Source organism: Micropterus dolomieu, linkage group LG23, assembly GCF_021292245.1.
Source record: "Micropterus dolomieu isolate WLL.071019.BEF.003 ecotype Adirondacks linkage group LG23, ASM2129224v1, whole genome shotgun sequence".
In the NCBI taxonomy this organism is placed as follows: domain Eukaryota; kingdom Metazoa; phylum Chordata; class Actinopteri; order Centrarchiformes; family Centrarchidae; genus Micropterus; species Micropterus dolomieu.
The window spans coordinates 8,051,374-8,066,598 of record NC_060172.1 but is presented as its reverse complement, the minus strand read 5'-3'; the positions used below and the strand labels follow the sequence as shown (position 1 = coordinate 8,066,598).

At 40.6% G+C, this 15,225-nt stretch overlaps 1 long non-coding RNA gene across 1 annotated transcript in view; it reads right to left on the bottom strand.

The window, feature by feature from the left end:
• The window catches only part of LOC123962600, an 11,247-nt gene extending 3,255 nt beyond the window's left edge, over nt 1–7,992 (bottom strand). Inside the window, exon 1 of the long non-coding RNA XR_006823007.1 lies at nt 7,790–7,992. This is a non-coding gene — a long non-coding RNA (uncharacterized LOC123962600). The remainder of the gene's footprint in view (nt 1–7,789) is intronic.
• Between the last annotated feature and the right edge of the window lie 7,233 nt (nt 7,993–15,225).

Genomic DNA, 15,225 nt, shown 5'->3' with positions numbered 1-15,225 from the left:
CTCTCTCTCTCTCTCACCCCAACCGGTCGAGGCAGATGGCCGCCCACCCTGAGCCATGGTTCTGCTCGAGGTTTCTGCCTCTTAAAAGGAAGTTTTTCCTTGCCTCTGTCGCCTAGTGCTTGCTCTTGGTGGGAACTGTTGGGCTTCTGTAAATATCATCACAGAGTACGGTCTAGACCTGCTCTTTTATGAAAAGCGCTGTGAGATAACTGTTGTTGTGATTTGGCGCTATATAAATAAAATTGAATTGAATTGAATTGAAAAGCATTTTTTGGATGGTTCGGACAGGAATTTTGGCGTTTGCGGTCTAAACCGGAAACAAACATCTCCTGCATCTCTCCTGAAACGGAGGTGCAAAAGGATCATCTTCTCCTCCTGTCCTGTCGGCAACGTTATAATGTCCACACTACGAGGAAGTTTAATTGCGACAAGCCTTCAGTATAGTTGGTGCTGCAGGTAGTAATGCCATAATAATAACAATATAGTGGAGGCAAACATGCATATGTTCATTTTTTATTCATTCATTCTTGTCAAAGATACCCACTGAACTGTTTAATAAACCAATCAATGTCAAGTACAGGCAGATGCAGCCCACATCGATGATGACGACAGGATGCAGGTCTGTCATGTAAAGTCCTTAGTGCAGTCGCAGAATTGCAGTGAAACCAAACCAAAACTAACTGAATTGATCAAAATGTATCAAAGCATGAACTTTGGTTCGGACCTCGGTGCGGACTTTCAGGTGTGAAAGCCCCCTTAGTTTAAACAAGACTGAGAGCCATGCTAGGGGTTCTGTGAGGCACAACATTTCATACCCTCTATGATGAGACTCTCCAGATGTGAATAACAATTTAAATTTGATTGTCTCTACATCACCTTTTGGGAGCCACCCTCAATGAGTCTTTGTCCACTAGTCGTGGTTCTTCCAGCTGTCAGTGATGGTAAAATCACAAGAGAGGAATTTTTGTTTTTCCCATCGGCATCCCATCGGCAGCTGCATCTCATTCTATCGCTACTGAGTCACCTAAAAACATGGCATTTTCAAAAATGTTCTGTCCCTTGTGAATTTTCTCGTGCTGTTCTTTTTTTAACTGGGTACTTGTACTGTTTTACAGTTTCATTTACAGCACGACTCGAGTAGCTATGTGATGTTTTTTCATCTTCCGCTGCCATATAATGTTTGGGAATCACACCCCTATGTCTATTGTAATTTGAAATTGTTCAGCAGAGGTGATTCATCAACAGAGGTCCTTGGTGAGGTTGCACAGCCACTGGTATTTCAAACTGTGAGCACTGAGATCTTTTGTTTACACCCCACGCTTCCTGCCTGTCCAATCCAGCCATCAAAGAGGAGCATTCAGCGATACTAAGACCTCAACCTCCACACCCACACATGAACAACCGCACACACTTACAGTACATACTCACACTATTTATATCCCTCTCTTGTCTTTTATCTTCCTCTCTTATGCACAACAGTCTGAAATAAAACGGACCTCTCTCCAATTTAAAGGACACCAGAGGAATGTATGAATGATTTGAATTTGAACTTTTAGAACTGGCAGACAATAAATGTGAATAGGCAAAATATGAAGGCAGTAATAGTGAAGGACATTATATGATTAAAACATCTAAAAGGCATGTTGCAGTATAATACAAGCTGCTTGGGGCTTTTTATCCATAGACACCGCAACAACAGCCCGTCCACACCAAAACAGCCATATAAGTTGATTAAGCGGCAGCTAATTACAACCCATATTTACGTTTTTAATTAGGCCACGATCTCTAGTGGCAGAAGAAGATGTAGTATAAAGAGCGTCAAAGACCATGTAAGAAGGTGGTGGGGTGGATGGATGAGTCAAGTAAACTCAGGTTTGAGTCAAAGTAGACATGTTTTAAATTATTTAATGTTTTGTAGATAGCTTACGTCACGTGACTTACATAATGTATTTATTTTAACCCAAACCATGATCTTTTCCTAAACCTAACCAAATTACGAGTTCAAGTTTAAGTTTGTTTACTTCCAGAGCACAATCCCAAACACAAGCAGTTCAAAGTGCTTTACCAGTTACACGTTTTATCATAAAACTGTAGGAAAAAAGAAAATAAGTCATCAGCCCATTCTTATCTTCCTGAATGACCCAAAAGAACACAAATTGGCCTTGTAAACAAACAAACAATTTATTTTAATTAATTAAAGTTACTCACTGAAATGCTTTCACCTTAAGGAACATGTTGAATGCATTTCCTTCCTCACAAAACATATGCAGAGTTGGGTTGGCCGGTGCTCAGCACACACAGAGAAGAAGTAAACATCGCTCCAGCTGACGACAACTCGTTACGTAATGCTGAAAGTCAATCATAGTGGAAAGGCTGCTAGCCACTAGGCTAAATTATGCAGACTAGCAAAATATTCAGGGCAGCCTATCAGGATCATAGATCAGACATTTTTTATCGTGATATATATCAATTAAATACTGTTTATTTATAGTGATAGAAGACTTTATAGACTTTTTTTATAGACCATATAACCCACCCTTTATTTTTTTAATTGTGCATTGTTTATGTTCATGTTTACAATCTAGCAGTCTTCTTCTTCACTGCTTCATTGTTAGCACATTAACCCCACCGACTGGCCATCAGCAGAATAGCAGGATGTGAATGTGTGTGAGCCATACAAACAAATCAGGGACCTGCAACAACTAAATTTCACACCTAACCTGTTTGGTGTGGACCTATCAAACGAACTGAGGCCAGCTGAAAAGTAAGGTACGCTTCGTTGTGAAAGCAGAACAGACCAGCTACAGGATTTCATGATAGGATCTATGTGATTTGAGCAGATATTCAAAAGATAAGGTACAATTAAATCCACCTGCATAGGAAAACTCTGAAAAAGAGCCCAACGGTATTCAATTTAAAGGTTCAGTGTGTAAGATTTAGTGACATCTAGTGGTGAGGGTTATGAATTGCAACCATCTGTCCAGTCTACCACTGCCCCCCTTACCTTTCAAAGAGCATAGGACAGCTACGGTGGCTGACATAGAACAAAAGGTTTCTCTTCTGAGACAGCAGAGAGTGGCCAGTCAAGAAATGAGGTTTCTTTAGGTATATTTATTAACAAAGTATATTTACTTAATTATTCAGTAAAATCATGTTATAGTGACTTTGCCACTGACAGACACAAACACTGTCACTGTTTCTGCACCACAGTCCATTATAAACCACACATTAGATACAGTTTATAAAAACGTTGACGAGGGAAACACGTTAATTCTCTCTGATGTAAATGTGCTCTGCCTGGAGATACTGGGGAAATGCAAAAGCGTCCGTAGGTTGATGGATGAGGATCAAAAACCGAAACTAAAATAGTGCAGCACATGCCGTGATCTCAGAAACATTCGCTGCAGAATCTGTTTGTTGAAGAGAGGGGGGAAAAAACAAAACAAGTTATCCCAAGGTGGGATTGAACCCTCAACCCTTAGGGGGCTAGTCTTCTTTTAACGTACAAATTCTACACAATGATGAGTGTCTGCACTGCCTGAATTCTACCAGAAGCAGAACAAGAAGAACGTAGCGACAAAACGCGCTCTGTAGCGCTGTTTGTCTGTTTTCAGCTACTGTAGAAACATGGCGATGCAACGTGGTGACGTCTCAATCTATGGTAATAAAAACACAATGGTTTATTATGCAAAGTCTTTACACACCACTGAAAACAGTTATTGATCTTATGTTGCATTTCTGTCGATAGATCCTCAGAAATATTACGTTGCACACGAGGACAGGAAGAAGATCCTCCCATTTTAACCTAATGTTATCAAATGCTTTAGAAAAACCCTAACCAATGAATCTATTTTCAGAAATAATCAATTAGTGGACTACTTGGTGCAGCTCTAAAAATCATCATAAACACTAAATTTGGAAGATGTCAAAAACTTAATCTTATGGTCCAATTTTTGTAAATGGTACGTTGTGTACTGTACAGTTTTTATGATTAGTAATCAAAGAAATAAACTTAAAAGTGCCACCTGAATCTTCAATTATCCTGTAAAAACGAAAATGTCCTCCTCCCACACACTTTGACAGGGATATATATATATATATATATATATATATACATACACATACATACATACATACATACATATATTGTTGTTACACATTCATGCCAATAAAGCTTATTTGAATTGAATTGAATTATAGAATCTGTGACTGTCCAGTTTCAGGCTAATCTCTTTATCCAGCAGCTGAACATGTGAGGATTCAATGTTTTGCTTCAAGGACACTCTCTGGGCCACGGCAGGCCACTTTACCTCCTCTGAGGTTTCAGAAAAGCAGCATGTCTGTCATCACATTTCACTAAGAGCGAAAAACCCACATGACCCCTGGATCAACGTGAGCCTGCTGTCAGATCTTAAAATCACAAACTTTGTTGTTTTTCCTGGTTTGATTCTTTGAAACTCTACAACACAGTTGTTTCACAAAGATATCTCTGAGCTTTCACACAGTAAAGGAGCAGTTCTTACTTACTTTATTCTTTATTATTTGTTGTATGTATGTATTTGTTATTCAGTTACTTTCTGTCCTCTAAAACGGCTCCCCCTGTTGGTCCTGTGTAGCATTTCTTCTAATGTCATCGTCCTTCCTCTTCAGGTGTTTCTAATCTGGCCTCATTGTGCAAGTCTATATAAGGAAAAGTAGCAAGCTCATCAGGTTGTTGTGACTTTGCTGCTTCTTGTTTCTTGATGCAGCCACCTAGTTTTGCAAAGATGGGTCCAATCATGTTTTCACGGCTTTGTTTCTTTTTACAACATTTAGTTTTTCCTTGTTGTTTGGTGGTTTTTGTGTGACTAGTTACGGTGTCCTCTCTTCTTTTTGTTAAATTTGACCAGCATGTCTTTCCAACGCTTCTTTCTTTCTGTTAACAAGATTAAGAGATAACAGACAAGGCTTTATGAAGGCACGCCATTGCCTTGATTGAAGTGCTACCTTCAGCTAACGATGTTAACGTGATTGTGTTTAGCTAGGGTGACCATGTTTTAGTTTCCAAAAAAGAGGACAGTGGGGGCAGGAGGCAGACGGTGCACCTGCTGTGGGTGGAAGGTTAATTGGTGGCATGGTGGCTATGTTTATGTCGGCGGGGGGCATTTATCTTTAATAGGGCCTACGTGGGCTTCTAGATTGCTAGCACCTTTATGTGACACTGACACGTACATAGCAGCTTTGCAGGCCATGCATTCTGCTTCACACGATTTAGAAATCCCGGCCTTAAGTGTTTTTCAGGCCCCTAAAAGAGGACATGTCTGGGGGAAAAGAGGACATATGGTCACCCTAGTTTAGCAGATATCACTCCTACTATGTTCACTGTCAAAGTTTAGCATGTTAGCATAGTAACATTTGCTAATTTGCAGTAAACACAAAGCTGCTGTGGTTAGTTTTGCAATTCAATTTGTGTGTGTGTGTGTGTGTGTGTGTGTATATATATATATATATATAAATAAAGGTCAACACAAAATTCAGGTGTAAGGTGACAAAATAAAATGTAATATAGTAATCAGCAACTTTTTTTTTTTTTAGCTTAAGTTACTTTCTTGGACAATGCACATTTGTTTCTTAGATATTTGTTTCTTATTGTGCAAATAAACCTTTCTCAAAGCACTCTCATTTGTTATTTAACATTTCTTGTTGCAAGCTAGAACCATTTTAACAAACACTTCCAAAAAGTGATGGGGACATGTCCCCAGTGTGCCCTGTGTAAATGACACCTATGCCAAGTGCACTGCTGAGGGTTTAACTGTGCATAAATTTGACAAAGAAACTTAAGTTTGTCACGGTCAGCCATGTTTATTGTTTACATTTGGCGTCAAGCAACTGACAGGCTTTGAGGTCGGAAGTAGAATATTTCAACTTGGAAATTTCCCTGTTCCGACCGGTCTGGATCGCCCATCTAAATCATTCTGACCTGATGATGGCTAAATTAAATGTTTTTTAGAATTCTTCCTCTGGGAACCAAACTTCTTGGCTATCTTTCTAGTACTTGTTGAGATATTTCTGTCTGGAATGACAGACCCTGCAAGCATGGCTAAGAAGTTTATTTCCCTCCTCTTGACTTCTCCCCTTTCTGGTAGTCTTGTGCTTTCTCGTCTCTCTCCTCTCTCCTCCTATCACTTCCTGCAGGTGTTTCTGGCTCTGGAGCTGTGGAGTCTGGATCTGTGGCTGCGGGTCACCTGCTGCCCCCGTGTTCCTGCTCGACACCCTCTGCTACAATTATTGTCACTAGTCCTATCGTTATTATTCTATCCATCGTCAACCGCTTATCCTGCGTACAGGGTCGTGGGGATCGTTATTATTATTATCTTCATTATTTTGATTTATCATTAACACTACTATAAATATCTGTACCATTTTTCATTCAGTCTATAGCCACATCACCTTTACTGTCTGTACCTCTGTGTGGATAATGTGTAGGCTGCCTCTCTCTCTCTCTCCTTCACCCCCAACCGGTCGAGGCAGATGGCCGCCCACCCTGAGCCATGGTTCTGCTCGAGGTTTCTGCCTCTTAAAAGGACGTTTTTCCTTGCCTCTGTCGCCTAGTGCTTGCTCTTGGTGGGAATGGTTGGGCTTCTGTAAATAACATCATAGAGTACAGTCTAGACCTGCTCTTTTATGAAAAGCGCTCTGAGATAACTGTTGTTGTGATCTGGCGCTATATAAATAAAATTGAAATTGAGCCTATTTGAGTTGAGTCAACAATGTGAATGTTAACACCCGCAAATGAAAGCTTTTGTTTTGGTAGTGTGTCCTATGTGTAAATATGACTAACACATGTTCAAAGCCTTAAGCAACACCTCTTCACTGCCACTTCCACTATCATGTGTTTTCTTGTCCTTGGCAACACGTCATGCTGCCAAAGTGCCCTTAAGCAAGGCACTGGTCTGCTTACACACAGTCATATTAGCAAAATGTGAAAATACAGAGTGACATGTCCTTTTTATAAGAAATTGATAAACACTTATTAGAATAGAAATAAAAAGTGTAAGCCCACCAAGTTAGTGGGGAAATACTGAATGGGCTAAATATGAAATATCCACCTGGTGGTCCAGGGTCTACTTGAAGTCAGTTTTTGGTGTATTACAATATATAAAGGGATTTGTCTAAGAGACACTGATGATTTATTCTGTCACCCACTTCAGCTGCAAATTATCTACATGGCAACATCTCCAGGGACTAATGGGTGTTTGGGGCCCCCTGCATGTCCTTATCTGTTGCTACAGAAAATTATAAACTGCACAGCTGCTGCCAACAAAACCAAAAAGTCCTTGTGTTTTGACAGGCTGTATCCCCCTTCACTGCTAGAAAATAAACACGGAGAGTCTGTTTCAGCAGCTCCGTGTCTTTTAATAATAATGAAACTGAATCATCTCGGTGTCAGGTCACCCAAAACACGCTGAACGATTCCTACATTACGCAACCGCTCAGACGCACTGCTGCTTAAAAAAATGTCCCTTCTTTAATTTCCTCTATGGGAGAAACAGCGGGGGGGTTTCTCATCCTGAGACTGAGAATAAAGACGTGTCATTCTTCGAAAAACAGCAACAGTATGTCGATAAATTGCAATCAAATGTTTAAAGTGTAGCCCAAGACGTCCTTTCTACGTGGATATCACCAGATAAGGTGACAGTGCAGGTGATACAATACCTTAAATAACAATCACGTCGCTGTAAACTCACAGGTTATTTCTCCAAACACACACTCCAGGTCCCTGTTTGAATGTGATTGCTGAAAAACTCACCTTTAATTCCTCTGGCGTCTCCGGCGAAATGACGCACTCAGCTCGCTCCGTGCCATTTAGCCTGTAAGTTTTCAGTCCTTTTTTTGAAATAACAAAACAAATTAGTGTTAAAAAAACACTTTCTAACATTAGATTATCTCCTGATAAAGGATGTAAGCTCCTCCGCTCTCTCTCTCTTTCTCTCCTCCCTGCGCGGTGCCGCCGGGAGCTGCGCGTCGTGCCTTGGACGTCTAATAAAGAGGTTGATCGGTTCACCTTGGCAGCCTGGCTCCTCCCAATCTCTCTCTCTCTCTCTCTCTCTTCTCCTTCATCCAGTCCCTCCCTTCCTTTCTCATCACAGGAGAAGGAGCGTTTCGTGACACCCAGCCGACAGTCTGTCTGTCTGGATGATGAGAATACAAATCAACCTGCCAGCAGGGGTTTTCCAAGGACGCACGACAGACGTTGTGGAGGACGAAAGACATGTTAAATATTAGGGCGATATTTACATGTGTAGGCTGTACAAAATATTTCGATTATACAAGGTTGTTTTGGACTGTTAAATGTTATCTCTGCTTTTACTTCTGACATTGTGGGTTACAAGTGGAAATGTAGAATTCACAATATAGATTGAGCCATTATTTATTTATTTAGGGCTGTTGACAAACACCATTTGAAACCCAGTGATAGTTTATGCTCTTATTTTGTTGGTCAAGATGGTCAGCCAGCTTTTACAGGGTGGTCAACCACCAGAAACTCTAAGTCTATACAGCCAGCCAAACATTAACTATCAACAGAATGTGAACAGTTCTGATGTTATCATGCTAAGGAGCAAGACCCAGTCTGTCTTGTAATACCATATTGTTCCACAAGAGGCGATAGTCCGTTAGTATAGCTCAGGCTGTAGTTTTCTACGTTATGCTAGTCTGATAAGTTAACAAAATATCAAGAAGGGAAATATTCTTACTTCTATTTTCCATGTCAGAACAGAATAATACAACCGCACACGTTCTGGATTCAAGTTTAAAGAATAAAGACGTGTGATTCTTCGAAAAACAGCAACAGTACGGTAATAAATCGTAATAAAATGTTTAAAGTGTAGCATAAAAATTATCCTCTGTAATGGAGAGAACCAGATAAGGTGACAGCGCAAGTGAAAAAATACCTTAAACATCGATCACGTCGCTGTTAACGCACACACACATTACAGCTCCTACTCACATTTAATTGTGCGCTCCATTTGACATGGGAAGTTGACATTTCTGAGTTCAAAATTTCAAAGGGAAGGCCCCCTTAAGTCAGATTTCCGACTTGGGAAGTCAGGAGAACCGCACTGCCCCGACTTTGTGATCTAAGATGACTGTTGGGGTATCAACAGTTAGTGAAAGCTCTAGTTTATACTGCCTATTAGCACTTCTGTGTACTTATTTCTCATAGAAATGTTTGTACACAAAGTGCTATCCAGCTGCTGTCTGTGGTCGTGTTGCTGCAGTGTTTAGTATGTCACGAACCCCCGGTCGTGACCCTGGCCTTCTTCTATTAGAATGATTTTATTTTTCTTTTATTTCCCCCATCAACTTTTATTATGGAGACAATTAAAGTCAGAGAGAGTCAGAATCTGTCAGCAAAAAACATGTTTTACATCATTTATCGTCTCCTTTTCAGTCACATGTGAGGCTGCTCATTCCTGTGTTTAGTCCAATAGACAACAATAAAACATAGTAAACAAGTTATTAGCCGGACAAGTCGATAAACTGCACTAAAGTCTCTAATGAAGCAAGCAAAGGAAAATAAATCCGCTCATCCAGCCGATGGGGCGTCCGATTGCTTTAATGGAACGCAGTGATCGATCGGTGATGAGTGATGTGACTTTCATAAATTAAATGTATGCAGTAGATTAGCGTTAAAGGATATCTGAAGAGGAAATAAACCAAAAGCTTAAAACTGAGCGTCGATCATTTCAATTTCCTTTAAACATAGAGCCAATAAATCCCAAGACAACATGATCACATTCTGGGTTATTCAATAACAAATTTACATTCAGAATCAATAAATATAACTGCAGATAATATCAGCATTGTGCCAGTAGCAGGACATAGGCCTACAGTAAACTATAATTATTCATGTGCAGGTATTTGTTAAACAGGTAAAAGCTACAGAGAGAATCATGCTTCTCTGCATTGATGACTGAGACTTCATTAGTATTAGAACAGTGCACGTGTGCAGACACAAACTCCATCAAAAGCTGCCGCCGTCTTCAGAAACGGATGTCGCTTCATGTGACGCTTCGGAGGAAAGGACGTCTCATGTCTCTAAAAACATATTTCCTCGTTCCTTCTCTCCTGGCTTGGTTTCCTTGCATTCGCTGTCATCAAACTGGCCTCTGTCGGTTTCGAAGGCTGTTTGGTCCCAGTTTACTGGGAGGCTGCTGAGCCCAGTTCCATTTCCCACTTGCAAATACAATTGTTAAGTTAGCTGCACGGCTACCTGTGCTAACTAGCAAATGGCAGCAAGGCTCTACGCTAACCTTTTTCCCCTAAGGGGTACTTACATGTGCTCTGACATTAAAACTTTTGGAGCACACAAAGAAATTAAGGAGCACAGGGAAAAATGTTCAAGAACAAAGTTTATTAACAAACAATTACCACAAACATATTAAGTGTGTGTGTGTGTGTGTGTGTGTGTGTGTGTGTGTGTGTGTGTGTGTGTGTGTGTGTGTGTGTGTGTGTGTGGTCTCCTTGTGTGCAAATATGATGTGAAAACCAATGCAGGGCTATAGAAGTGTAGACCCTAGTAACCGAACACTCGGCAGAGGCCTTACAATACTGTCAAAGTTTTTTAAAACATTGAAGCTGATATTTTAAAAACTTTTAACCCATTGAAAATCGCCTAAAACGTGGACACAACTTTATAAAACACTCGTCACAGAAAACTCTACTGTAACTGGTGCATTGCGGCTTGTGGTATGTTATTGAATATATTAGTAACATTAAATAAAGTATAATGTTAATACAGCAGTATATTGATAGTACAATATAACATTATGTTACTATATCCATCATAAATTTATAATAGTATACTATATAGCTTACCACTAGAATGATTTCCATTCCAGTTGGACAATACAGTATTTACTTCTTTGTGGGTTGTTTCATTCAATCCTTGTGCAAGACTGAAATGGTCTACATTGTGGTTAGGTTCTAATTTTAAACCATAAAACCATTCATGCATAACAATGGGTTCAACATTTCAAAGGTTTACTGTTGCATGCCAACCTCTTATTAATGATTACAGTGATTGTAATCTTTACTTAAATTATTTTTCCAGTGTGCAGATTTATTTTTAGGGGCAATTGCAAGTGAAATACTCACACTGAAGAGCCCTGGGCAGTTAGAAGCAAGTTATGACCTGATATGTGATATGCTGCTTCCTTTGGTAAATGGACTGTATTTGTATAGCGCCTTTGTAGTCTTCCGACCACTCAAAGCGCTTTTACACTACGTCCTATTCAACCATTCATACACTAGTGGCAGAGTTGGTGGTTCAGTGTCTTGCCCATTTCTTATAAAAAGGGGATGCCCCACAGACCTTCTTATGAGTGAACGACCTCTCTATCCCCTTTGCCACAGCCATCCAAGTTAGGGATGTACCAACATGAAAATTCTTGGCCGAAGCCCAAACCAAATATAATGAAAGAATTTGCCAAAAAAAACGAATAAGTACATTAAATAGTCAAAATGTGCTTTTTTCCTCAGTGTTTCCCACAGGGTTTGGAGAGACTATGGTGAATATAATACCATCAATATTATTTCCATGCTGTATAGAAACCTCATTTTGAAAACCGGACGTTGTCACATGTGTTTCCTCCTCGTGCTAAATTCATCCAGTCCGACCCAGTTCGTACGGCGTAACATGAAGACTTCATGACCTCTCTTCAGGTCAGACTCTCATACTGCAACACTTGTCTTTGTAAAGAGACAAACTGACCGTCTCTAACCTGCCTGTCAGCTCGCTCTGGGCCGGTTTAGTGGATTTACCATAAAGGCTTGAATACGTGTGCACTCCAAATGTATGCATCCCTAATCCAAGAATAAATTCAAGAAGTGGAAAATAGTCTCACTTGTTATACATTTAAGAGATACAGTAAGATAAAATAAGCCTTCGCTGATCCCCAGAGGAGAAATTCAGGTGTTCCCGTAGTACAAGGACAGAAGTACAAATAAATAGAGCAAAGTAAAAAAAAAAAATCGTTTAAGTTCCCTAACAGTTGGTCCATGTTTTCTGTTTGTTCCTTGTCTTGTGTTCTCTCTTTAGCCTTGTTTATTTCATCGTTCATTCGCAGGCTCTGTTTAGCTCACCTTGTACCTGTTTTGTCATGTATCTTTTCTGTTCTGTGTCTTAGTTTATGTCTGTGTTTAGCGTCCAGTAACCTAGGTTATGTCTGTTGCCCCAGTTATCACTCTACCTGCCTGTCTCTCTGCCTGCCTCGTTAACCTTGATCCCCGTCACCTGTGTTGCTCCCGCCCTGCTCGTTAGTCCGTGTGTATATATGCTGGGTGTTTCTGTTCAGTCTCTGTCTGGTCGTTGTAGTGTGAATACACTCTGTTGTGTTGTGCATTGAGTGCTCTGCCTGATTCAGAGTTTTCTGACATTTGTTTTGGATTTTTGCATTCCTCCAACCTGTAAGCCATCTTGATTTTGTGGATTAAAACCCCTTAACTGAATCTCTGCTCTGGTGTCTTGCATTTGGTCTCTCACTTCCTCTGCGCTCACCTGACAATTTGAAGTAGCCCAGATAAATAAAATAAAAATAAATACCAAACTATAATCTTTGTTGTACTACTACTGTAACATCAAGGACTAGCTTACCGTAAAACAATTAATAGCCGAGTCCCAAATAGCCGCCTACCCCGTTTCCTGGCCTGGTGTGGGAACACATTTCGAAAAATAAATGCAGGTCTCCATTAAATACCTGGTCTGGTTTTTATGGAAGTTCTTTGGATGTATAAAACCTCTTAAACCCCGTGGGGTCTCCCGCTTTAGCTGCTGAGATTTGTGATGTGACTGGCTGGCCTGCATTATCATCCAGGCAGAGCACCTCTTCAACCCCTGTTCTTGGTAGGACACAACCGTGGACAGCTGCGAAAGGGAGAGTTAGCAACAGCAGAACAGATTTTCACCACTATTGCAGGACCCTGGATCTCTGTCTGATGACCTGGATAACCTCCCGTCCTCACACAGAAGGGTAAGGACAGAGTAAATCAGAAAGTAAAAGGCTGCAGGGAAAGCTAATGACTGGGCCTCAAACTCTGATTGTGGGTGACTCTGCTGCTGTTCATGATGTAAGAAGTATGTGCAGTAAGAACACCAAAATACTCTGCTTTCCAAAGGATACGGTGTCTGACTTGGCAGAGAGAATCCTGCATATCGTAGCTGAACATCCTACTGTGAAAAACATCATACTGCACATCGGGACCAATGATGTTGTGAAGCAACAGTCTGAAGTCTTGAAAGAGGACTTTAATGATCTGTTGAACACAGTCAGCTCTCTGAAGGCTGAGGTGTTTATCAGTGGCCCCCTATCACCAGTCCGAAGAGGAGCTCAGAGATTCAGCAGATTGATGGCATTGAACACGTGGCTCTCAATGGCATGTACTGTCCATTCAGTGCATTTCATTGAAAACTTTTACTTTCTGTGGGACCGACATCTTTTTAAGGCAGATGGACTTCGCCTTAACAAGTCAGGAGTAAAATTGTTCAGATCCAACCTTTCTGCGTCACTCTGTTCCCTCTGCCAAGGACAAGAGACAAGAGGAATCTAAACAACAAGAAGACATAACACAACATGCCAGAAACCTTGAAGGAGAGCCACCTCAGCCCCCCTTCCCTCGCTCCACTCCCATTTTCTCTAACCTAAACCCCCCTCACCGTCCACCTCCACCACTCGTTCTAAGTCCTCCAGGTTTGACACATCTGTCACAAATACAGCGCCCAACCCGCCCTCCCGCTCCGCAAAGGCGAAAAAGCCCAATAAGCTCTGTCTGATATGTGCTGGGTCCAGGCTACAAGGAAAATAGCACTCATGACTCTTCCGAGGACAAGCCGGGGCCTAGTGTGCTGGTAGTCTTCTGTCTTGACATATCCGGCAAATTTAGTAGTAACTCCTCGTCAGCCGCAGCCTGTCGAAAAAAGTGGGCCAAATAAGGTTTTTAACACACTAAATTTAGCTTTGTTAAAAGTTAGGTCTTTGGCAGGAAAAACACTTAATCAATGATTTTATAATCACTCACAATCTCAATTTCATGTTTTTAACTGAAACTTGGTTGGACCAAGATAACAGTGCAGCTGCAGCTGATTCAGAACGCTGCTGCTCGAGTCCTCACTAAGACCAAAAAGGTGGATCACATCACTCCAGATCTGAGGTCTTTATATTGGCTTCCTGTATGTCAAAGAATTGATTTCAAAATCCTGCTGTTAGTTTATAAAGCACTAAATGGTTTAGGGCCATTTACATTTCTGATCTTCTGCTTCGTTACGAACTATCCAGACCTCTCAGGTTGTCTGGGATCAGTTCTGCTTTCTGTCCCCAGAGTCAAATCTAAACAAGGAGAAGCAGCATTCAGTTATTATGCTCCATATATCTGGAACAAACTCCCAGATAACTGCAGGTCTGCTGAAACAGTCTTCTTTTAAATTGACTGAAGACTTTTCTTTTTACTGTTTCTTTTAATGAAATATTTAAGATGTTTCTTTTTACCATTGTCTTTAACTAGTACTTGATAACTTACACTGCACTGTAACTTTTACTCTCCTGTTTTCTTTGTTTTTAGCTTTTTACCATTGCTTTTAATTAAATATTTACACGGTGAGAAATGAGTAGGTAACTGAGTGAAAAGATAATGAGAGTGAGATTGAACAGAGTGAAGGAAGTGGTCTTAAATCTTGCATCTCGAGTGATTTGCAGGAACCTCTGTCCACCTGTAAACGCACAGGTGGGTCCAGAGTATAACTGGATCAAAGTGGCCTGCAGACAGACGTGTCCTGGTTTCTCTGTAGTGTCAGGGGGTTTTGGAAGTAATTTTTATACAGTTTGAAATGAACTGTTTCATTGTAGCCTATTTCATTTTTGTGCAAAAGGAAATAAAGACCTGTCCCATGGACGCTTGTCCCAAATATAGGCAGGATCAATTCAGTGATTTTTAGCAAAAAAAAAAAAATAGCCTGGGCTATTAATCAAAGTTTTACAGTTATATATTGTAGGCCTATCCATATTTTAACCAAGGCTGTTGCTGTAACGTTAGAAAATACAGTTTAAAGATAAGTTCAGTTGGACCCCCTCATGTCAGAAAGCTTTTAAAGACCCTAAAACATCATTTGGTTTCACCCCCAATCTTGGGGCATCCAGGCTTTAAACTTCCATTCATCGTCTACACTGATGCTAGTGATGTCGGCTTGGG